This window comes from Arvicanthis niloticus, chromosome 21 (assembly GCF_011762505.2).
Source record: "Arvicanthis niloticus isolate mArvNil1 chromosome 21, mArvNil1.pat.X, whole genome shotgun sequence".
NCBI lineage: Eukaryota > Metazoa > Chordata > Mammalia > Rodentia > Muridae > Arvicanthis > Arvicanthis niloticus.
Window position 1 is genome coordinate 12,240,140 of NC_047678.1, and position 26,635 is coordinate 12,266,774.

The following is a 26,635-nucleotide window of genomic DNA, read 5'->3' on the forward strand; positions in this document are numbered from 1 at the left end:
CAGCTTTCCCATCCTGACATCCCTAACAGCATCTATTTTTGGTGACTGCACATGGAATGAATACCCAGATGGAATGGTCTCCCTACAACCCCCCCTTCAGCTTCTGTCCCACACTTTGTCTCCATATTTGCTCCCTTGGGTATTTAGTTACTCATTCTAAGAAAGACCTAGGCATCCTTACTTGTTCTTTCTTCTTCATGAGCTTCATGTCGTCTGGTAGTTGAATCTTTGTTGTTTCAGATTTTTGGGCTAATCTCTGCTTATCAGTGAGTAAATACCATGTGTGTTCTTTTGTGATTGGGTTACCTCACTCAGGATGATATTTTCTAGTTCCATCCATTTACCTAAGAATTTCCCAAATTCATTATTTTTAATAGCTGAGTAATATTCCATTGTGTAAATGTACCACATTTTTTGTATCCATTCCTCTGTTGAAGGGCATCTGGATTCTTTCCAGCTTCTGGCTATTATAAATAAGGCTGCTATGAACATAGTGGAGCATATGTCTTTGTTATTTGTTGGGGCATTTTCTGGGTATATGCCCAGGAGTGGTATAGATGGGTCCTCAGGTAGTGCTATATCCAATTTTCTGAGGAACCGACAGACTGACTTCCAAAGTGGTTGTGCCAGCTTGCAACCCCACCAACAATGCAGGAGTGTTCCTCTTTCTTCACATCCTCGCCAGCATCTACTATCACCTGAGTTTTTGATCTTAGCCATTCTGACTGGTGTGAGGTGGTATCTCAGTGTTGTTTTGATTTGCATTTCCCTGATGACTAAGGATGTTGAACATTTCTTAAGGTGCTTCTCGGCCATTCGAGTTTCCTCAGTTGAGAATTCTTTGTTTAGCTCTGTACCCCATTTTTTAATGGGATTATTTTGTTGTTTGATGTCTAATTTCTTGAGTTCTTTGTAAATATTCAATATTAGCCCCCTATCGGATGTAGGATTGGTAATGATCTTTTCCCAATCTGTTGGTTGCCATTTTGTCATGTTGACAGTGTCCTTTGCCTTACAGAAGCTTTGCAATTTGATGAGGTCCCATTTGTCGATTCTTGATCTTAGAGCATAAGCCATTGGTGTTCTGTTCAGGAACTTTTCCCCTGTGCCTAGGTATTCGAGGGTCTTCCCCAACTTCTCTTCTAATATTTTCAGTGTATCTGGCTTTATGTGAAGGTCCTTTATCCACTTGGAGTTGAGCTTTGTGCAGGGGGATAAGAATGGATTAATTTGCATTCTTCTACATGTTGACCTCCAGTTGAGCCAGCACCACTTGTTGAAAATGCTGTCCTTTTTCCACTGGATGGATTTAGCTCCCTTGTCAAAGATCAAGTGACCATAGGTGTGCGGGTTCATTTCTGGGTCTTCAATTCTATTCCATTGATTATCCTGTCTGTCTCTGTACCAATACCATGCAGTTTTTATCACTACTGCTCTGTAGTACAGTTTGAGGTCCGGAATGGTGATTCCCCCAGAGGTTCTTTTATTGTTGAGAATAGTTCTTGCTATCCTAGGTTTTTTGTTATTCCAAATGAATTTGTAAATTGCTCTTTCTATCTCTATAAAGAATTGATTTGGAATTTTGATGGGTATTGCATTGAATTTGTAGATTGCTTTTGGCAGGATAGCCATTTTTACTAAGTTAATCCTGCCAATCCAGGAGCATGGGAGATCTTTCCATCTTCTGAGATCTTCAATTTCTTTCTTCAGAGACTTGAAGTTCTTTCACTTGCTTTGTTAGATTCACTCCAAGATAATTTATTTTATTTGTGGCTATTGTGAAGGTTGTCATTTCCCTAATTTCTTTCTCTGCCTGTTTATCCTTTGAATAGAGGAAGGCTACTGATTTGTTTGAGTTGATTTTATATCCAGCCACAAAGTTGTTTATCAGGTTTAGGAGTTCTCTGGTGGAAATTTTAGGTTCACTTAAGTATACTATCATATCATCTGCAAATAGTGAAATTTTGACTTCTTCCTTTCCTATCTGTATCCCTTTGACTTCCTTTTGTTGTCTAATTGCTCTGGCTAAGACTTCCAGTACTATATTGAATAGGTAAGGTGAGAGTGGGCAGCCTTGCCTAGTCCCTGATCTTAGTGGGATAGCTTCAAGTTTCTCTCCATTTAGTTTGATGTTGGCTACTGGCTTGCTGTATATTGCTTTTACTATGTTTAGATATGGGCCTTGTATTCCTGATCTTTCCAAGACTTTTAACATGAAGGGATGTTGAATTTTTTCAAATGCTTTCTCAGCATCCAGTGAGATGACCATGTGGTTTTTCTCTTTGAGTTTATTTATGTAGTGGATTACATTGATGGATTTCTGAATATTGAACCATCCCTGCATTCCTGGGATAAAGCCTACTTGATCTTGATGGATAATTGTTTTGATGTGTTGTTGGATTCAGTTTGTGAGAATTTTATTGAGTATTTTTGCATCAATATTCATAAGAGAGATTGGTCTGTAGTTCTCTTTCTTTGTTGGGTCTTTCTGTGGTTTAGGTATGAGTGTAATGGTAGCTTCATAGAATGAATTGGGTAGTGTTCCTTCTGTTTCTATTCGATGGAATAACTTGAAAAGGATTGGTATTAGGTCTTCCTTGAAGGTCTGAAAGAATTCTGCACTGAAACCATCTGGCCCCGGACATTTTTTGGTGGGAAGATTTTTAATGACTGTGTCTATTTCTTTAGGCATTATGGGACAGTTTAGGTGGTTTATCTGCTCCTCCTTTAACTTTGGTACCTGGTATCTATCTAGAAAATTGTCCATTTCCTCCAGATTTTCCAATTTTGTTGAGTATAGGCCTTTGTAGTAGGATCTGATAATATTTTTAATTTTCTCTGTTTCTGTTGTTATGTCTCCCTTTTCAGTTCTGATTTTATTAATTTGAATGCTGTCTCTGTGCCCTTTGGTTAGTCTGGCTAAGGGTTTGTCTATCTTGTTGATTTTCTCAAAGAACCAGCTCCTGGTTTTGTTGATATTTTGTATAGTTCTTTTTGTTTCGACTTGGTTGATTTCAGCCCTGAGTTTGATTATTTCCTGCCGTCTACTCCTCTTGGGTATATTAGCTTCTTTTTGTTCTAATGCTTTCAGGTTTGCTGTCAAGTTGTTAATGTATGCTCTTTCCACTTTCTTTTTGTGAGCACTTAGAGCTATGATTTTTCCTCTTAGTACTGCTTTCAATGAGTCCGACATGTTTTGGTATGATGTGTCCTCATTTTCATTTAGATCTAAAAAGTCTTTAATTTCTTTCTTAATTTCTTCCTTGAGCAAGTCATCATTGAGTAGAGCATTATTCAGTTGCCAAGTGTATGTGGGCTTTCTGTTGTTTTTGTCTATGTCAAAGACAAGTCTTAACCCATGGTGATCTGATAAGGTACTAGGGATTATTTCAATCTTTTTGTACCTGTTGAGGCCTGTTTTGTGACCAATTATATGGTCTATTTTGGAGAAGGTACCATGAGGTGCTGAGAAGAAGGTATATTCTTTTTTTTTAGAATGAAATGTTCTATAGATGTCAGCTAGGTCCAATTGGTTCATAACTTCTGTTAGTTTCATTGTGTCTCGATTTAGTTTCTGTTTCCATGATCTGTCCATAGCTGAGAGTGGGGTGTTGAAATCTCCCACTATTATTGTGTAGGGTGCAATGTATGCTTTAAGCTTTAGTAAAGTGTCTTTTATATATGTGGGTGCCCTTACATTTGGGGCATAGATGTTGAGAATTGCGAGTTCCTCTTGGTACATTTTTCCTTTGATGAATATGAAGTGTCCTTCTTTATCTTTTTTGATTACTTCTGGTTGAAAGCTGATTTTATTTGATATTAGAATCGCTACTCCAGCTTGTTTCTTGGGACCATTTGCTTGGTAGATTGTTTTCCAACCTTTTACTTTGAGGTAGTGTCTGTCCTTTCCACAGAGGTGCGTTTCCTGAATGCAGCAATATGTTGGGTCCTGTTTACGTATCCAGTCTGATAGTCTATGTCTTTTTACTGGAGAATTGAGTCCATTGATATTAAGAGATATTGAGGAAAAATGAGTGTTGTTTCCTGTTATTTTTGTTATTGGCAGTGGAGATATGTTTGTGTAGCTACCTTCTTTTACGGTTTTTAGAAGATTACTTTCCTGCTTTTTCTAGGTTGTAGTTTCCCTCCTTGTGATGGAGTTTTCCACCAATTATCCTTTGAAGTGCTGGGTTTGTGTTGAGATACTGTGTAAATTTGGATTTGTCATGGAATATTTTGGTTTCTCCATCAATAATGATTGACAGTTTTGCTGGGTATAGTAGTCTGGGCTGACATTTATGTTCTTTTAGGGTCTGTATGATATCAGTCCAGGATCTTCTGGCTTTTATGGTCTCTGGTGAGAAGTCTGGTGTAATTCTTATAGGTCTGCCTTTATATGTTACTTTGCCTTTTTCCCTTACTGCTTTTAGTATTTTTTCTTTGTTTTGTACATTTGATGTTTTGACTATTATGTGGCGGGAAGTATTTCTTTTCTGGTCTAAACTATTTGGAGTTCTGTAGGCTTCTTGTATATTTATGGACATCTCTTTCTTTAGGTTAGGGAAGTTTTCCTCTATAATTTTGTTGAGGATACTTACTGGTCCTTTAAGTTGGGAGTCTTCCCCCTCATCTATTCCTATTATCCTTAGGTTTGGCCTTCTCATTGTGTCTTGGATTTCTTGTATATTTTGGGTTAGTAGCTTTTTGTATTTTGCATTTTCTTTGACAGTTGTGTCAATGTTTTCCATGGTATCTTCTGCACATGAGATTCTCTCTTCCATCTCCTGTATTCTGTTGGTAATACTTGTGTCTATGACTCCTGATCGTTTTTTTTTAAGTTTTCTATCTCCAGGGTATTGTCCCTTTGTGATTTCTTTATTGTTTCTACTTCCATTTTTAGATCCTGGATTGTTTTGTTTAATTCCTTCTCCCGTTTGGTTGCATTTTCTTGCAATTCCTTAAGGGATTTTTGTGTTTCCTCTTTAAGGGTTTCTATCTGTTCTTTGAGAGTGTTATTTATGTCTTTCTTAAAGTCCTCTATCATCATCATGAGAAGTGATTTTAATTCTGAATCCTGCTTTTCTGGAGTGATGGGGTGTTTAGGTCTTGCTATGATGGGGGAACTGTGTTCTGATGATGCCATGTAACTTTGGTTTCTGTTGCTTACGTTCTTGCGCCTGCCTTTTGCCATCTGGTTAAATCTAGTGCTACCTGTGCTTCTGTCTCTGATTGTAGCCTGCCTTTCCAGTTGTCTCGCTTGTGTTTGGTCTTCTAGGGGTCCAGATGTCTCTATGATTTTTTCCAGCTGCACTGATTACTGTGGTATCTCTAGGATGCCTCAGGATATGGTGCCTCCAAGGTAGCAGTCCAGCTATTTGTCTGCTGTTCTGGGTGCAGTGTCTCCTCTTGGATATCTCAGGATATGTTGTTTGACACTCTGAGTTCAGTTGTTCCTCTGTGGCTCTGGGTTGAGTGGACCTTCCAGTATGTCTCAGGCAGAATCCGGGGTCCACACAACTGCAGACCTGGCAGAGGTCTGGTCTAGGCCTCAGACCCGGGAGATGGGCCGAAGGGGGGTGCTGGCCGGCAGGGGCGGGGGGGTGGTATCTGCTGGATTCTGAGCACTCAGGGCACCCAACTATGAGTTCAGGGTAGTATGTGGGTTTTCCTACCTAAAGCTGGTTGTGGGATCTGTGAAGCCCCCAGAATGTGTCTGGCAGCAGTAACCGAGGTGCACTCACCAACAGGCCTCAGACAGGAAGAGGGGCATGCGGTGGCAGGGGAGTGCTAGCACTGGCTATGGGTTCTATGGATCACCCAGAATGTGTCTGGCGGAATCTGGGGTGCACTCACAAGTTGGCCTAGCAGAGGTCCAGCCCAGGCCTCAGACAGGAAGAGGGACGCGAGGCGGCAGGGGCATGCAAGCGCTGGCTATGGGTTCTATGGATCCCCCAGAATGTGTCTGGCGGAATCTGGGGTGCACTCACCAGCCGGCCTGGCAGAGGTCCGGCCCAGGCCTCAGACAGGAAGAGGGGTGCGCAGCGGCAGGGGAGTGCTAGCTCTGGCTATGGGTTCTTTGGATCCCCCAGAATGTGTCTGGCGGAATCCGGGTTGTACCCAGATAACAGTCTTAACATGAGAGAAGGGAAATGGCACAGAGGTCCACACCTAGCCAAGAAGCAATTCATAATAAATGGCTAAAAATTAGTTTCCTTCAATGACGTGACACTGGGTATATAAACCACACTCCAGGAAAGTCCCCATTCTCAGGACCAGATATTCAACATCAGAGTCCATGGGGGTTTTTTTGGGGGGGGAGGAAATAAGGGTTTTTTTATTTAGTTAGTTAGTTACTGCGTGTGTATGTTTGTATGTGTGTGTTTGTGTGTGTGTGTGTGTGTGTGTGTGTGTGTGTGTGCATGTGTGTATGTGTGTGGTAGTAGTGGTTTTTAAAAGGAGAAAGAATGTTAAGTTTGGTGCATAAAAATCTCTTCTTCTTAAGTTTGGAGGTTCTGTGGAGCATTGAAGCAGAAGAAAAAATATGACCAGCATATATTGCATACAATTCTTGAATAACAAATAAAAATATTTTCCAACATAATATTTCTATTGATTATTTAGGGATCTCATATCATGCACCCTGATCACATTCATTTCCAGGTCCTCCCAGGCTCATCTCCCACACACACTTGTAATATCCCCATCCAAAAAAAAAATGAAGAAGAAGAAGGGGAAGGAGAAGAAGGAGGAAGAGAAGAAGGAGGAGGAAAAGAAGAGGAAGAGGAGGAGGAGGAGAGGATGAAGAGAAGGAAGAGGAGAAGAAGAGAAGGAGGAGGAGGAGGAGGAAGAGAGGATGAAGAGAAGGAAGAGGAGAAGAAGAGGAGGAGAAGGAGGAGAAGATGAAGAGAAGGAAGAGGAGAAGAGGAGGAGGAGGATGAAGAGGAGGAGAAGAAGGAGAAGATGAAGAGAAGGAAGAGGAGAAGAAGAAGAAGAAGAAGAAGAAGAAGAAGAAGAAGAAGAAGAAGAAGATGAAAAGGAAGGAGAAGGAGAAGGAGAAGGAGAAGGAGAAGGAGAAGGAGAAGGAGAAGGAGAAGGAGAAGGAGAAGGAGAAGGAGAAGGAGAAGGAGAAGGAGAAGAAGAAGAAGAAGAAGAAGAAGAAGAAGAAGAAGAAGAAGAAGAAGAAGAAGAAGAATTTGTGTTGCCCATATACTCACTGGAGTATAGTCAAATTCCATGTGGCCAGCCCTCTTAAAGAAAACTGAGTCCTTCTCTACCTGCAACCCCACCAAAAAGCATCAACTGTGGAGAGCTACACCTCAACATTTTAATCACAATTAAATAAAAGCATTTTTAAAATGAGAAAATAAGCAAATTGTGGCTAAGAATGCTCTGTGGCCATTGTCTCAATTTAAAAGCCCAGATTTACAATAAAATTCTCTAATAATAAAAAAGAATAAATTAAAAAGACACAGACAGGTTTTGTAGTTTCTGCAAAATTAAGTCTATATTTACCAATCTATACCAACTAACAATTCTGTTGTATATTTACCAAAAATAAATTAAATATATATCAAACAAAAACTTGTACTGAAATTTCCTAATTTATTGCTAATTTTAAAACATTTTCTATCAAGATTTTAAGTAAACAAGAATCTGTATTATATAGCAAATTTAAATTTTATTTTTTAATACATTCATATTTTAAAGGCTAGGATTGTCATGTCTAGAAGTTTTTTATATTATTTATACTGAACATGAGAGGTATATTGTCAATAACAATATATTTAACAATTTAGTTAGATACAAAATTGATTACTCTAGTCTTCATTATTAATCCATGCCAAGGTTATTCAATTACAAAGTTCAACTTGGATCTATGCTAAGAAAGGATAAGAGAAGAAAATCAAAATAGAAATTATAAATACATGGAGAAAAACATAAGACTCAAGTAAAAAGTGTAAATTTGATGTAGAAAAATTATGATTAGAATTGAAAACCTCTCCAACAAGTTCCTGCAATATAATGAAAATCATAGCTAAAATTAGAGAACTCGATTTGTAAATAGATCAAGAACTTAGACTTGATGCCATGAAACCAATAGAGAAGAAAACAGAGAATATGCTTGAACTCATTGTCACAAGAAAGGCTTTCTGAATATGATGCCAATAGTGCAAGCATTAAGACCCACAACTGATAAGTGGAACCTCATTAGACTGAAACTTTCTCTGTTTCAAAGGACACCATCTCTTGAGTTAAGAGACAGCATACATAATAACATAAAAATCTTCACCAGCTGTACATCTGACAGAAGGTCAATGTCTATAATATACAAAGAACCACAAAAAAAGCAAAAACTAAACATCAAGAGAACTTTTTAAATTAATGAGAAATTGAACTAGATAGAATTCTCAAAAGATGAAATATAAATGGATAAAAATATGTTTTAATGTTCAACATCCTCAATCATCACAAAAATACCAATACAAATTAAAACCACTTTGAGATGTAATCTTAATCTAGTCAGAATAGCTAAAATAAAAAAAAATTAAATAAATGTTGACATGTATATGAGGAAAGAGGAACACTTATTCACGGTTTTGTAAAATACAAATTGGAACAAACACTTTGTAAGTCAGTGTCGTGGTTCCTCACAAAAGTGAAAGTACATGCACTATATGATCTAGCTATACCATTTTGGGGCATGTACCCAAAAGACCCTGAAGTTCTACTACAGAGATACCTGTTCATTGCTATTCTATTAATAATAGCCAGGAAGGTTTGCATCTTTAAATAGGTAGACTTCTTTATCATATCTATAGAAGTCAGGAAACTAATAAAGAACTTGGAGGAGGAAAGCTTCAAGAAAAGGAGATTTAAAAAAAGAGTGGCATAATAAATGGTTAAGGGAGAAACAAAGAATTAAATTGGGTCAGATATTGGAGTGAAACGTAGAGGATGAATACATAGAGGATGAATAGGGGAGAGGAGAAAATCTACCTACTGTAGTAGAAGCTTATATATGTGTGTATATATGTCTATGGAATATATATATATATATATATATATATATATATATATATGTATATATGTATATGTATATGAAAGTTATATATGTACATGTATATGGAATACATATATATACGTGTGTGTGTGTGTGTGTGTGTGTGTGTGTGTGTGTGTGCAATTGCTCCATGGTTAAGAACACTTATGGCTCTTACAAGAAACAATCTTGATTTCACAATACCCACATGGCAGCAGCTCACAACAGTCTGTAATTCCAGTTCTAGGGCTTCTAGAACACTCTTCTATTCTAATTTCTTTGGACACTAGATATACACATAGTATACATACACACATATAAACAAAACACCCATACATACAACATAAACCTATTTAAAATAATTTAATGTAATTATACTATAAGGGATAGTGATGCCTCTACTAGGCCCCACAGGATGATAAATAAAAGTCTCAGAGTCAAGAATGGATTTCACTTTTTGGAGTTGCTCCCCCATGAGTTCTATAGACTTTCAAACATAGAGATTACAGCCAGAGATCTTGGTTACCCTCTAGACATGATGATGAGACATTATTGTTTAAGATACCATGTGCTGGAGTCATAAAACAAAGATACATAAAACTGGTGCTAACCTGATGCATCATTCCTATTGATTAGCTTTCATGATTCTGGAAGGTGCTATGCACACTACTGAAGGGGGAAAATAATTATCAGTCTTATCCAGCTGTGAACTCTATGAGCTACATGGCTGATAGCCTGGTAAGACAGTTTTACTGGTACAACAGTGACTTGGATATTAGAGAAGTAAACAATCATTTTTTAATTGGATTTAAGTCTTGCCCTACAACATTGCTGGACCAAGAACTCATGGCTAGACAGGTCATAGGCCCGAGGGAAAAACCTACAACTATCATTCTAATAAAAGGATATAGTATAAAACTAATTTCTAACAACTTATTGTTATATACATAGAACAGCACATCACTAAACACTCATTAGAGAATCTTCTATTTTCAAAAGATGGTAGTTAACACCACAACTAGCCAAGGAGTAGAGAATAACACTTGTCTGTTATCAATTCTGTCATAGAAGCCATGATAATTCCATTGAAATATGAGATATAAAGTTCCTTTGCTCAAACCCCTGTGGTATCACCTGCCTCACTATGAATGAAGCCCTAAGTTCTTGCATTTTTTACAAGTGTTGCAGGATATTTGATCATACTGTGAATCCCAAGATTGTGTTATTTACTAGAAAAGCCTGTTTTTAGTTGTAGTGTGGCTCAGCCTTAGCACACACCTTTAATCCAAAAGGTTTTTTCTTAAATGTTGTAAACAGGATTAAATAAAGTCAATTAAAAGTCAAGAAGTAGATCAAGCAACCAGTTGACAGAAAGTGAATTCAAATTAATAAGAAAAAAAAACAAAGTATCCGAAGAAGGTTTAGGGTTCAAGAGTTAGGAGGCATCCCAAGTATCATAAAAAATTTCATTGGAGTAGTGTTACTTGTGAAATTTACAATGATGGTCATTATAATTTGAAAAAAGTTTAAAGACACCTGTAGGGTATTTGGCATAATTCTAACACCTCTCTGGGTGTGTTAACTTTACATAGTGAAATTATGAATTAAGAGAATGCTGCTCTGTTGAGCTTTGATAAAGCTACAGATAATATCAATAAAATTATCCATGGCCTGAGGTCATTATTTCTATTTTAGTCAAACCTCAGAAACGGCATATATAGCTTGATCAGGCTAGCCCTTCTTGTCCTGGGAATACTTTTATTTCTGTCCATCATGTTAAATCTTGTCTCTAACTACATCAACAGGCTGGCAGTCAAAGTACATGACTTGAAACTGATAATGGACCCACAGGCAGAATTATTAATTTAATGGGCTGGAAAGCCAAGGATGGGTAAGATTCTGCATAGAACCTTACCAACCTAAGACAGAAATGTATTGCTTTTGGTAATGAATACTCCACAATAGATAAGGAAGGCTTTCTTGTCAGAATGACCTAAGACAGGCTCAGTATGGTTTATGCAATAAAAAGGAGGAGATGTGGAGAGCTTTAGGGGCTGTCTGGAAATAGTCTGTCATTTGTCAAGGACAAGGAAATGGGTTGCTTGGAAGGAATCTGACATAGACCAAGGACTGCAGGCAGAAATCTGACACTGGGCTGGAACAAAGAAATAATTTCAGGCAGAAATCCTAGGCTAGAACAAAAAAGAAGTTTCAGGCAGGAATCTAAATCTTAGGCTAGTACAAAGAAGTAATTACAGGCAGAAATCTAAATGTTAAGCTAGAACAAAGAAGTAGGCTTCAGGCATGAGAATGACTGTGGACTAGGACAGGGAAGTATATTCATATATTTTGATCATCTTGATAAGCCCTTAGAAATAGTGATCACAGGAGTGATCACGAGACTTGTTTTATTGTCATGCATGTTCTTTGATTATCTGGGTTTATTGTCTTCCTTGTTCCTGGACTATCTGCATCTATTGTGTTGCTAGTTCTTCAACCTAGAACTGACCTTGATACTTGCATGTAATTTAAACAGTGTAAACCCAAAAAAGGAGAAGGAGGGATGGAATAGGAGATTAATGGGTGGGAGGAGGATGGGAAAGGAGGATGGCATCTGAAATGTAAATAAATAAAATATTAAATAAAAAAGGAAAAAACAGAGTAAGCAGAACTCAGGAGGATGGATAGAAAGATGCACAGAAAATAGAAGGGAGAAACATTCAATTTGAAGGAGGTATTTTGAGATGTAAGAGAGAGGGGTATTACTTCTCAAACATCAGCTGAGGGAGGAAGGTCAACTGGGTGTTTTTTCTAACACACTCAGCTAGCAGGCTTTCACCCCAGCATCTGGTCCCATGTCTTTATTGAGAAAATCAAATGATTGGGATTTTGTTTAAAAAAAAAAAAAAAAAAAGTCAAGCAAGAGCCTAAATGATCACTTATCTAACACTCTTCCCCTTTTTTAGTCAGATGTTTCATTGTTTTGAAAAAACAATACCTGTCATAAACAACTCTTGATTTGTTGTTCCTTGTTCCATTGATTCTGTGTCTGTGATGATGTAGAACATCATGGTGGTGAGAACTTGGGACTGAAGGTACTCACTTCATACTAGCCTGAATGCACTGGGAAAGGAAGAGGAGACGAGCTACATTTGTCAAAGGCATGCTTCCAAGTAACCTACTTTTTCTATCAGTGTACCACTTCATAAAGTTTTCAGCAGTCATCTCCCAGAATAGTACCATTAGCTGAGAAACAAGAAACCAACACTGGAAACTGTGTATCACATTTTATATTCATACCTAAACTATTTCAAACTGCCCAAATTCCTTTAGCATTCTGATCTTACTTGCCCTGCCCCTTGCTCATTCTTCAAATTCACACAACTGTGTTGATGTCGTTGTGTATAGTTCTTTCTCTAAATGACCTCTTACAAATCTTAGCTCAAATGTTCCCATTACATTGGGGTCTCCCTAGAATAGTGGCTCTCAATCTTCCTAAGGCTGTGATCCTTTAATACAGTTCCTTTTTGTTGTGACCCCAACCATAAAATTATTTTCATTGCTACATCATAACCAATTTTGCTACTGTTGTGAATCATAATGTAAATATCCATGTTTTCCAATGTTTTTAGATGATCCCTGTGAAAGGGTCCTTTGAATGTCAAAAAAGTTGTGACCCACAGGTTGAGAACTGCTGCCCTACATCTTCCTGTTTATTTCCTATTCAGTTTCACAGTCAACTGTCTACATTGATTTTATAATTTTCCAAGTATTCTGTTACATGTAACTTACTAGTTTTATTTATGTCCCCCTAGAGTATAATTTCCATATTAGCAAGGACTTTTGTTCATTTTATTCAATGTTTAATCTCCTATGAGTTTTAATTAATATTTACTAAATAGAGAAATTGTTACAATCCCATATATTTTCTACTCAGTCTATATGTATCTCAGCATTGTATTTGGCTTTAGTAATGAGCAGGAAAAGAATAAAGGAGTCATGACTGAGAGTAAGTTAAGCAGGGACCACAAATAAGAAAAGAAAGCTATGTGACAGGTGTTTAAGTGGAGCAGATGAAGAAACAGCAATCCATGTGACCTCTCTGTAGGCTTAGATTTTTTTAAAACCTACTTTTAATAAGGGTTCTTAAATCCTTCAACCTCCCTGACAGCTCCACTGCTGCCCGTGGTACCGAGCTTGGGTGTAGGCCCTGGGGGATTAAACAAAGACTTAGACTCAGTCATCCATTATGAGAGAATGCCAATACCTTTACTGGGCAAGTTCAATATATACACCAAGCCAGGGAAGAAAAAACACAAACTCAGGAAAAAACAGGAACTCAACTGGGGGCAATAGGATGTCAAGTGTAAATTCCCTTCCTGGGGCATCAACCTTCAACAGGATGTTTTGTTCTTAGAAAAACTGCAGAATGTTACTTTGCAGACAGCAGTACACAGAAAGTCTCAACCTGGGCATAGCAGCCCTTTGGGGGTCCTACAAGTCCCCTGTTTTTATTTTATAGGCAAATAGCATCTGTCACCTTCTGTCAATACCAATTACCCATCAATACCAATTACCCATCATTGGGTATCCCTGCCAGCCTCAGGGCCCCTGTCTTAGGTAGGTAAGAACTGCAAAGGAGTTGCCCGTCATTGACTAACTATTCTCTGTAAAGCTAAGACAAATCTGGGCAGTAGGGTTCTCTCGTGCCAGTGACACAAGTACCAGCTTAGTAATTGCCTGGGACTGGGTCTGCTGTCTGTGAAAGCAGCAGCAAAGAAATATCAATCCTGCTGCAACTTTTTCAGTAGTCCTTTTGGTGGAAACTATGACCAGCCAGGTCAAGTTGCTTATCCCCATTGACATCAGAACTGGGGAGGTTCTTCACAAAGCTTCAGTAGATCTCTGCCTGGGCAAGGCTCTATAGTGACAGGGTGCATACAACTCTCAGTAAGCCAATCAGAACTTTCAGCATCTTTAGGAAAAACACAAACAGAACCTCACACCCTGACTAACACAAGGTCAGGGCCTTTTCATACACCTGATGACAATTCTTTCCATTTCACTAAGCCCAGTGCCTTCTGGGCTTGTTTCCAATGTCTGTCTGCTGTAGACAATGTATCCTTACCCACTAATAAAAATTTAAAATATATAAAATAAAGGATAATCTTGCAAGGAGTGAGGTAAACTCCCCCCTTTTGTTTTTTCAAGATAATTTTTCAAAGTTAAATGTGTTCTTTCTACTATAGCCTGGCCTTAAACAGCTGAGCCATCTCTCCAGCCCTGATTTACTACTTAAACCAACTTTCTATTATCAAAGTTGTGAATTTTTAATAATAACCAATAAATACTTTTTTAACATAAAACATAGAACAACAATCATTCAAACAATGAAACAAAAACAGACAATTAACACACGTGGACAGATTGGCACGCCAATAACTGACAATAGACAAGGAAAGCAGAACTAAGGGTTTCTCCAGTAGGAGCCATAGAGAAAGTAGGACATCTCCTGATTTTCTCCTGCTCCAAGGAGGGCTCTGAAACAGCCTTTTCCTTCTCTTTTGCAAACGCAGCCAGAGAGAGGACAAGTGCTTTTCTGAAACTCCCCCTTGCCCCAGTTTTTGGCTACTGTCAGAAAAGAAGCTCCATGATTTTTACAAATTCTGATGGTTCAATTATATCTAATTTTTTTTTCTAATTCATTTAAGAACATTACTTCTTTTGGACTGTGAGTCTTTGGCCAGTATTTGAGAAGTGTGATTACTACTGGTTCAGTGAGGGTGCTGTTCTTCTCTAAAAACTGCATGACACAGTAAGCCAGCTTGGGATGGTAGACACTCAGGGACTTTACTTTGTGCAAGGGCAGCAACACCTTCAACAGGAAAATCTTGTACTCTTCCTTTAGTGGCAAGGCATTAATTGTATTTCCCAGAATCTCCAGTAATTCTGCTATGTCACTGTGGTGCTTTGTCTCATAGATGAATCTATAAAATATATTATTGATCTGTTTTCTGATGTAAGCACACAGGCTTAAGAACTTCACATAGATTCTGTGCAGGGTCGTTTTTAGAAAATATCTCTCCTGAGGATCCTCGCTGTCAATGAGTTCTAGAAGCTGCAATACAAACTTCTGATCAATATATTTCTTTGCTATATTGGGCTGGAAACCTGGAGACTCTAAAACAAGCTACGGATAAGGCCAGGCTGCTTCTAACGTTGGTTAATCATCTCCTGGGTCGAATTCTGCTCCCATAGGATTGGAGGAGGTTGGCAAGGTTCAAAACATATTAACTGCAAACATTTGGATGGCTTCGGGGTAAATGGGCTCTGCGATCTCGATACGGTTGTGGGTGATATGTTCCACCATTTCGCTTAGCGCAGCTAGCTTTACTTCCTTCCACTTCAGGTCACTCAGTGGGTCGGAAGCAAAGTCAAAGAGGACACAACACTGACGTAGCTTCTGGATGAAAACCTTCTCTTGACGCGCAGGAGGAACATCTTGTAAAGATGGGAGTTTTTGCAGTTCTCTATTATTGCTGGCAATTAAACCGTGAAGAGTTCTACCATTTGTCTTTCTTCACGGAGACTTACAATTGGATGAGAGACTGGTACTTTTATTTTAGTAGATGTCAAAGACTGGACAGCTGCGAGGCTGTTTTTTCTGCTGGCTATCTCTGCTTCTGTTGTATCTTGTCCTTCTTTTGAACCTTTTCCACTTTTCACCAGTTTTGGTGGTTCTTTCTCTTCTTTGTTTTTATTCAGCATGGCTGGTGCAGACCACAGCCTCTGCAGCTCCTGCAGCCACCCGCCACCACTGCTGCTGCAGGGGCAGAAATGACCCCGGCCCAGCCACTGCTGCCACTGCAGCCTTCCCAGCTGCCACTGCCATCACTTGGGTACTGAGTTGCTCATCAGCTCTCGCTTTCTTTTTCAGGCTCCCCTTCCAACTCTTTGACCTTGAATTTCTTCAATTTTTCCTTTTCTAAAATTTCTCCCTCATCCTCAGAACTGAAGCTGCTCTCCACCTCTTGCAAGGATTTCTTAGCTGCATCATCTTGTGCCACTACTTGTAGGGAGGAACTCCTAGTTCCCATGGCGCAATCAAAACAATCAAACTCTTGTAATGCTACTTACTACTTTCATTTTGATCCCACACCACTTTTCCAATATGTTCCACTCACTGAGCCGGCTGGCTTCTTCCAGGAATGATCCCGTCAGGTTCTCCTCTCGTTCCCAATCTAGGTGGGACCTCCACTTGAGAGCTCCGGCGCTGCCCACGGTACCAAGCTTGGGCATAGGCCTGGGGGATTAAGGAAAGACTCACTCAGACTCGGGTCATCCATTATATGAGAACGCCAATGCCTTTACTGGGCTAGTTCAATATATACACCATGCCAGGGAAGGAAAAACACAAACTCAGGAAAAACAGAAACTCAACTGGGGGCAATAGGATGTCAAGTGTAAATTCCCTTCCTGGGGCATCAACCTTCAACAGGATGTTTTGTTCTTTAAAAAACTACAGAATGTTACTTTGAGCAGCACACGGAAAGTCTCAGCCAGGGCATAGCAGTCCTTTGGGGTTCTATACCTCCCTTTTAGCCCACTATCCACCAGAGGTGGTAGAAAGGAAAGACTAATAGAGCAAAACAGGATATAAACTGTGAACCTGTTTATAAATAGTTCTTTGAAGAAAATCCGATCTACTTTGTCAGGACATTAGCAGTTCAATTCACATGACTCAGCAGAGGCAGCTGGATCCACTTGCAAACACCATTCATGAATCAGCAATGGCAGATCAATTCAGAAGAAATCACAAGACTCTTCCAGTTGGCCAGAGTCCACAAAAGTGGGCCAGAACACCACCAGAAATTTTTTGGTGCATTTTCTCTCTATGAAGTCACAACAAACAGTGACCAACAAGGAATGATAAGGCATACCAATACCAGATAGCATCATCAGTGAAGACCAATGTCAGCAAAGCCCAAAGATGACCAGCAAAAAAAAATAGCAAGGTGTACCAATACCATCCAGCATCATCCACTGTCCGTTGGGCTGTATTTGTATCCTTTCCAAACATCACATGCTTTCTAAGCATCCACTCTAGCAAAATATTACATGCCCTTTTCCTAAGCTGCCTCCAAGAAAACCTCACCACGTTGTCTGTTCTTAGCAAAACATCCTCCCACATGTCTGCTTCACCAAAAGCATTATCTCATAAGACAGAAAAAAATACTACATGACACAGCTGAGGCTCAAAGAACCTCTTCTGCCAGTATCATTTATGCCTAGAAACTGTATTCTATTTTCTAGCCATGCTCTTTCATTTCAAGAATCAACCTTTAACTTGAATTGCTTTAAATAGAACTCTATTCTTTGTAGTATGCTAATCTTGATTTAAGTAATCAACATTTTTTCACACCATAAAGGTAAGTATTTCAACATTTTTTAAAATGGCCAAATACCATAAGATATGCCCCATAATGGACATATAACCATGTTTTTAATAAAAAGGTACAAAAGTTAGGACAATTGTAGGATTGCTTTAAAAACATTAATTTGCATAATTCATAATTAAATATTAATATTCATTGCTATTTAAATCATTCTTTATCAAATAAAAGCTCTTAATTCTGTCATACATGCCTACCAACCAAAACAGGTGTTTTCATTATCCCAAAAATGAGGTGGGAAAAGCCACATATAATTTGCTACTGATGATAAAACGTGTTATTTCCTTTCTTTATATATTTCAATAACTATAGTTCTGTACATTCACATATGCAGTAATGAGTTTTGGAAATAATGGAGTCACAAACTGCTTTACATAACAACACATTCTCCTTGGTCTAGTCTGCTGTGTTGTAATGCACAATCAGTACCATCAAATGATTGTCACACAGTGTAAGTCTCATGTTGTCACCCCATTATAATAGAGATGAATCATTTAGAAGGGCATTCTTTAGTCCCTTGAGCTCTGATAACGTGAGAAAATGTCTTTCACATTGTTCCCATATTTGCTCCCTTGAGTATTTTGTTACTCCTAAGAAGGACCAAAGCACCCTCACTTGGTCTTCCTTCTTCATGACCTTCAAGTGGTCTGTGAGTTATATCTTGGGTATTGCTAGCTTTTGGGCTGATATCCACTTATCAGTGAGTGCATACCATGTGTGTTCTTTTGTGATTAAATTACCTCACTCAGGATATTTTCTAGTTCCATCTATTTGCTTAAGAATTTCTCGAATTCATTATTTTTAATAGCTGAGTAATACTCCATTATGTAAATGTATCACATTTTCTGTATCCACTCCTCTGTTGAAGGACATCTGGGTTCTTTCCAGCTTTGAGCTATTATAAATAAGGCTGTTATGAACATAGTGGAGCATATGTCCTCGTTATATGCTGGAGCATCTTCTGGGTAAATGCCCAGGAGGGGTATAGCTTGTTCCTCAGGTAATGCTATGTTCAGTTTTCTGAGGAACCGCCAGACTGATTTCCAGAGTGGTTGTACCAGCTTGCAATCCCACCAACAATGGAGGAGTGTTCCTCTTTCTCCATATCCTCATCAGCATTTACTATCACCTGATTTTTTTGATCTTAGCCATTCAGACTGGTGTGAAGTGGAATCTCAGGGTTGTTTTGATTTGCATTTTCCTGATGACTAAGGATGTTGAACATTTCTTTAGGTACTTTTCAGCCATTTGAGTTTCCTCAGTTGAGAATTCTTTGTTTAGCTCTGTATCATTTTTTTTCTTTTGGTTTTTTTGAGACAGGGTATCTCTGTGTAGCCCTGGCTGTCCTGGAACTCACTCTGTAGACCAGGCTGGCCTCGAACTCAGAAATCTGTCTGCCTCTGCCTCCCAAGGGCTGGGATTAAAGGCGTGCTCCACCACTGCCCAGCATCTGTACCCCATTTTTAATAGGGTTATTTGGTTGTCTGGAGTCTAATTTCTTGAGTTCTTTGTATATATTGGATATTAGCCCTCTACCAGATGTGGGATTGGTAAATATCTTTTCCCAATCTGTTGGTTGCCATTTTGTCCTATTGAAAGTGTCCTTTGCCTTACAGAAACTTTGCAATTTTTGAGGTCCCATTCATCAGTTTTTGATCTTAGAGAATAAGCCATTGGTATTTTGTTCAGGAACTTTTCCCTTGTGCCCAAGTATTCAAGGTTCTTCCTCACCTTCTCTTCTATAAGTTTCAGTGTATCTGGTTTTATGTGAAGGTCCTTTATCCACTTGAACTTAAGCTTTGTACAAGGAGATAAGAATGGATTATTTGCATTCTTCTACATGTTGTCCCCCAGTTGAACCAGCACCATTTGTTGAAAATGCTGTTCTTTTTCCATTGGATGGTTTTAGTTCCTTTGTCAAAGATCAAGTGACCATAGGTGGGCCCGTTCATTTCTGGGTCTTCAATTCTATTTCATTGATCTTCCTGCTTCTATCTGTACCAATACCATGCTGTTTCTTATCACTACTGCTCTGTAGTAAAGTTTGAGGTCAGGGATGGTGATTTTTCCAGAAGTTCTTTTATCTTTGAGAATAGTTTTCACTATCCTGGATTTTTTGTTTTTCCAAATGAATTTGAGAATTTCTCTTTCTAACTCTGTGAAGAATTGATTTGGAATTTTGATGGGGATTGCATTGAATCTGTATATGGCTTTTGGCAAGATGGGGATTTTTACAATATTAATCCTGCCAATCCATGAGCATGGGAGATCTTTCCATCTTCTGAGATCTTCTTTGATTTTTTTCTTAAGATTCTTTAAGTTCTTGTCATATAGCTCTTTCACTTGCTTGGTTTATTCACATCAAGGTGTTTTATATTATTTGTGACTATTGTGAAGGGTGTCATTTCCCTAATTTCTTTCTCAATCTGTTTATCTTTCCAGTAGAGGAAAGTTAACATTTTACAAAATTCAACATCCCCTCATGGTAAAAGTCTTGGAAAGATCAGGAATTCAAGGCCCATACCTAAACATAGTAAAAGCAATATACAGCAAACCAGTAGCCAACATCAGACTAAATGGAGAAAAACTTGAAGCAATCCCACTAAGATCAGGGACTAGACAAGGCTGCCCACTCTCTCCCTACCTATTTAATATAGTACTGGAAGTTCTAGCTAGAGCAATTAGACAACAAAAAGAAGGCAAAGGGATATGAAGAGGAAAGGAAGAAGTCAAAATATCACTGTTGGCAGATGACATGATAGTATACTCATACTTAAGTGACCACAAAACTTCCACCAGAGAACTCCTAAACCTGATAAACAACTTCAGCAAACTGGCTGGTTATAAAATAAACTCAAACAAATCAGTAGCCTTTCTCTACTCAAAAGATAAATGGGCATTCTTGGAAAATACATCCCCCACTTTCTTTATTTTATGTCAGGTAGTAAGCTGTATAGTACTCTAATATAGACTATGAGTTCGTTAGGTGCTTCTTAACATTTTAAAAGTCATTTCATTATTGTTACTAATATCATAAACAAGTTCCTATTATAATGCCAAATCGAGAAGATTGTAGCAATAAGGTACTAACCTAAGCAGTGTATTTGAAACACAGCTGGTTTAAGGCCTACCTTCCAAACAGTATGTTCAGTTTGGTGACAAACTTAGTGACAAAAGTTTGTGATAGCAGGCACAATGCAGAAAAAAGATAAATGTTGTTTCTGGGTACATAGAAGTAGATGGTGTGGGTCAGAACTTTGATATTTGTTTGTTTCTTTATTTACTTTTAAATATGCATTGGTGTTGCATAATATGCATGTATGTCTGTGTGATGAAGTCACATCCACTAGAACTTGAGTTACAGACAGGTTCAAGCTGTCTTGTGGTGCTGGGAATTGAACCTGGGTCTTCTGGCAGATCACTCGGTGCTCTTAACCACTGCGCTATACCCCCAGACACAGAATCTAATTTCAAGGAATAAAGAACTAAGATGTTTATAATGCCCAAGTCTCAAAGGGAAACCCAAGGACAGTATTTTCTCTAGCCAAGATGAGGGTGTCAGGCAGGAAAACACAGTTGTAATAGAGGGAAGAGAGCTAAGACAGGATTCAGTGTTGTGGGTAACACAAAGCTTAAGAAGATAAGTTTGCTATTTTAAAAGATTTACATTTCCAATATTTTAGACTTAATTGGAAGGTGGGAAGAGTATATAAGCTAACATTAATGTTCACTATTAAAACTCAAGTCTGAATTAAAATATCTGTATGTGATTATTGACAGGCTCTCGGGCTTTCTAGTTGCAACTGCTTTAATAGGAGAAACAACTAAAAATGTATTGCCTACATTGTTTTTCTATGCTGGCTGTTCCAAATCAGATTGAAACAGATAATGAAACTGACTATTGCAGTCTAGCACTTGAGACTTTTTGTCAACAATTTAATAGTATTCACATTACTGGGATTCTTTATAATCCACAAGGACAAAGTATTTTGGAATGGGCCCATGGAACTTTAAAACAATATCTTCATAAAATAAAAAAGGAGGAGGAATATTCCCATATACCACAAATTTACTTAAATCATGTTCTTTTTATTAAATAAAAATTTGGATGCCAAGGAACTTTCTGCTGAGTGTCTATGGCACCCTACAACTAGGCATACTTATGGCTAGGTGAAAAGGAAGAATCCACTTACTGGCATATGACATGATTCTGATCAGGTATTTAATATGGGGAAGAGGGCCTGTTTGTGTTTTTTCTGCAGGATGCTGAAGGAGCATGACTGCAAGAGTGATTGGTAAGATATGCTGATGCTGGTACAAAGAATGATACTGACCTATAAGCTTGTTGAGAGCCCTAACAATGGTGACTGGGAAGCTGTATTGGACATATGTTCCTGACCCACCTTTGCTTGCCTACATCACAGATGGAACAAGCTGCCTTGCCTCAAATTTTTAGACCTTATGGGACAGAGAATCAAAAAAAGACATTATAATGACCTTTGTATTTTTTAAAAATGTGACCAGTCATTTGGACTCAGTCATGGACTGGGCTACAAATCAATTTAATATTGGAAATAACAGTCTTCATTTGGAAGTCTGGTTCTGGACATTTTCAGAGATTTACTTGGAAGTTAGCTGCAGTTCTCTATTATGTTATATTAGCAAGAGATAAAGTTGGGACAGAATCTGGATTTCAAACAAATGTTAGTATATGTGTTAAGGCTCTTTTAATTGTCAAGTTAAAATTAGTTTTGTTTCTTCTATAGTGTTTAATGTAAGTTGTATTTATTGTACACTTTCTAATTCTATTAGTGTCCTGAAATCTGGCATTTCTGTTACAGGGGTCTATCAACCAGCTTTTGCTTTATTGCTCTGAGTATCACAGGCCTTTGGTTTTCTGGGAAAAAAAAAAAAAAAAAAAAAAAAAAGCTTTCAAGTACTGGAAGAAGTGACTCAGGCTTTAAGCAGAAGCAAGATGGTAGTAGGCTTGATTATTGCTGGTACAATAGCTTTAATTACATTAATTGCTAGCACCACTGCTTCTGCAATTGATTTGACACATGAAGATAAGACAGCTATTTGTGTTAGTCATTTAGCCAAAAAAAAAAAAAAAAAAGTTACTAACGTGTTGAATAAACAAGAGGATTTAGATAGGCATTTGGAACAATGGATTGATGCTCTTTATTCTATTTAAATTATTGGAAGAAAGTTTAGAATTTAAAAGTAAGGAACCTTGCTTGGTCCTTTTGGCTGGGGCAGACACCTAGCTGGTCTGGTCTCCTGAAGACACCATATCCTGTGTTATCCCACAAGAGCCACTGCACTCAGAGTAGTAAAAATCTAGCTAGTCTGCTCCCTTGAAGACACTAAATCCTGAGCTACCTGGGTATCCATCCCAGGTTCAGTCATCAAAGGTAGACACTGGTGTGGATGTCAGGAAGTGCATGCTGACAGGAGCCTGATATAGCTGTCTTCTTAGAAGTCTGCCAGAGTCTGACATATTCTGAGGCAGATGCTCACAGCTAAACATTGAACTGATCAAGGGGTTCCCAATGGAGGAGCTAGGGGAAGACTGAAGGAGCTAAAGGGCTTTGTGGCTCCATGAGGAGAGCAACAATACCAACCAACCAGAGCTCCCAGGGTCTAAACCACCAGCCTGGGAGCACATAGGGAGAGACCCATGGCTCCAGCTGTATATGTAGGGGAGGATGGCCTTGTCGAGCATAGGTGAGAGAGGAGATCCTTGGTCCCATGAAGGCTGGATGCCCCAGAGTAGGAGAATTCAAGAATGAGGAGGTGGGGGTAGGTAGGGAAGTAAGCGCAAATCCTAACAGAAACAGGAGGATTGGGGATATGATAGGGAGTTCCTAGGTGGGAGGAAAATGGGGAAAGGAGATCACATCTGAAATGTAAATAAAATATCCAATTAAAAAAAACTCTAAAAAGAAAAGAGAGAGCAAGCAGCTATCTTGAGTGTCATGCTAAATACTAATAGAGTTTGTTACTCCTAAAATTTACAATGATAGTCATTATAATTAGGAAAAAGTTTAAAGACACTGGCAGTGTATTTGGCATAATTCTAACACCTCTCTGGATATTTTATCTTTGCATAGTGAGAATATGAATCTAAAGAATGATGCTCTGCTGAGCTTTGATGCTGCAGATACTGCTGATAAAATTATCCATGGCTGAGGACAGTATTTTTATTTTGGTCAAGCTTCAAGAATGGTATTTATAATTTGATAATGCTATCCCTTTTTGTCTTGGGAATTCTTTATTTCTTGCCCATGGTGTTAAAGCTTGTCTTTAACAACATCAACATGCTGGCAACCAAAATATGTGGCTTGAAACTGAAAATGGACCCTCAGACAAAGTTATTAATTTAACAGGCTGGCAAGCCAAGGACAGTAAGCTTCTTCACAAAGCCTTACAACCTGAAACATAAGTGCATTGATTTGATAATGCATATTCTAGGACAGGTAAGGAAGGCATTTTTGTCAGAATGACCTAAGACAGGCCTTGTTTACAAAATTAAAAAAGGGGGAGATGTGGAGAACTTGGGAGGCTGCTTGGCAGGAGTCTGACATTGGCCAAGGACAAGGAAATGGGCTTCAGGCAGGAATCTGATATTAGGCTAGAACAAAAAAGTAATTTCAGTCTGGAATCTAAATCTTAGCTTAGAACAAAGAAATAATTTCAGGCATGAACCTAAATCTTAGGCTAGAGCAAAGAAGCAATTTCAGGCATGAAAATGACTTTAGGGTTCTCTTTTGCTGGGGCAGTCTTCTAGCTATTCTGTTCCTGTGAAGACAACATATCCAGACCCATCCTAGAGGAACCATGGTACTCACAGCAGAGGGTAAGAATCCTCACCCACAACCCTATGCCCCAGAGCTGCAGCTGGGAGCATGGGGAACTCAGGACCCATCACCAACAAAACCCCTCCCTCCTGAATACCAGTCCCCTTCTGCGCCTCATTTGGTTCTTTTTGCCAGAGCAGACTGCTGGCTGGTCTACTGCTGTGAAGACACCATGATACTGAACCATTCTAGAGGAACCACTGCACAGTAGATATGGGGAAAATTTACTGCACTCAGAGCAGTTGAAGAAGCTGGACTCCCTGGAGCTCTAAAATGCCCAGGATCATAGCTCTGCACACAATCCTACAAAACCCAGAGAAAGCTGGGCTCCCAAGAGCTCTAACATGCCCAATATCATGGGATTTCAGGATCCCACAGACAGTCTGAGTCCCAGGAGCTGGTCCACCCAAGATCTCAGGATCACAGGATCACAGAGACAGCTGGACTCTGAGAAGTTCTGACACAAGCAAGATAACAGGAGAGGTAGGCTCCAGTCAGAGACAGTGAGTGTAGGTAGCACTAGAGATAACCAGATGGCAAAAAGCAAGTGCAAGAACATAAGCAACCAAAACCAAGTTTACACCTAGCATCATCAGGACCCAGATGTCTCACCACAACAAGTCCTGGACACCCCCATCACACCTGAAAAGCAGGACTCATTTAAAATCACTTCTCATGATTTTAAATGGTGGTGACAGAAGACTTTAAAAAGAACATAAATAAACTCCCTTGAAGAAATACAGGAGAACAAAGGTAAACAGATAGAAGTGCTTAAATAGGAAACACAAAAATATATTAAAGAATTGCAAGAAAACACAACCAAACAGGTGAAGGAATTAAACAAAACCATCCAGGATCTAAAAATGGAAGTAGAAACAATAAAGAAATCTCAAGGGAGACTACCCTCAAGATAGAAAACCTAGGAAAGAGATCAGGAGTCATAGATGCAAGAACCACCAATGGAATATAAGAGATAGAAGAGAGAACCTCATGTGCAGAAGCTACCATGGGAAACGTTGACACAACTGTCAAAGAAAATGCAAAATGCAAAAATGTCCTAACCCAAAGCATCCAGGAAATCCAGGACAAAATGAGAAGACTAAGCCTAAGGTTAATAAGTATAGATGAAAGTGAAGATTCCCAACTTAAAAGGTCAAGTAACATATAAAGGCAGACTTGTAAGAATTACACCAGACTTCTCACCAGAGACTATAAAAGCCAGAAGATCCTGGACTGATATCAGACAGGCCCTAAGAGAACACAAATGCCTGCCCACACTACTATACACAGCAAAACTCTCAATTACTGTAGATGGAGAAAGCAAGATATCCCAAGACAAAACCAAATTTACACATTTTCTTTCCACAAATCCAGCCCTACAAAAGATAGTAGATGGAAAACTCCAACACAAGGAGGGAAACTACAACCTAGAAAAATCAAGAAAGTAATCTTTCAACAAACCCAAAAGAAGATAGCTACACAAACATAATTCCACCTCTAATAACAAAAAAAAAAAGGAAGCAACAATCATTTTTCTTTAATATCTCTTAACATCCCTAAACTCAGTTGAGGAATGAACTCAATTCTTCAATAAAAAGACAAAGACTAACAGACTAGATACTTTAAAAGCCTAGCATTTTGCTGCATACAGGAAATGCACCACAGTGACAGAAAAAAAAAAAAAAAAACCACTATCTAAGAGTAAAAGGTGGGAAAATAATGTTCCAAGCAAATGGTCCCAAGAAACTAGCTAGAGTAACCATTCTAAAATGGAAAAAAATTGACTTTCAACTGGAAGTTATTTTAAAAAGATAAGAAAGGACACTTCATACTTGACAAAGGTAAAATCTACCAAGATGAACTCTCAATTCTGAATATCTATGCTCCAAATGCAAGGACACTCACATTCATAAAAGAAACTTTACTAAATCTCAAAGCACACATTGCACCTCACACAATAATAGTGAGGGACTTCAATACCCCACTCTCAGAAATGGACAGATCATGGAAACAGAAAGAACCAGAAGTTACAAACCAAATGGATTTAACAGATAGCTATAGAACATTTCATCCAAAACAAAAGAACACAACTTTTTCTCAGCACCGCATGGCACCTTTTCCAAAATACACCATATAATTGGTTACGAAACAGGTCTCAATGGATCTTAGAAGACTGAAATAATCCCTAACATCCTAGCATGTCACCTTGGACTAAGGCTGGTCGTCAATAATTACAAAAACAATGGAAAGCCCACATACACATTGGGAACTGAACAATATTC

At 38.6% G+C, this 26,635-nt stretch overlaps 1 pseudogene; it reads right to left on the reverse strand.

Annotated features, from left to right (window-relative positions):
* Positions 1-9,159: 9,159 nt before the first annotated feature.
* Positions 9,160-16,328, reverse strand: LOC143435373 (serine/threonine-protein phosphatase 2A 56 kDa regulatory subunit gamma isoform pseudogene; annotated as a pseudogene).
* Positions 16,329-26,635: the final 10,307 nt, after the last annotated feature.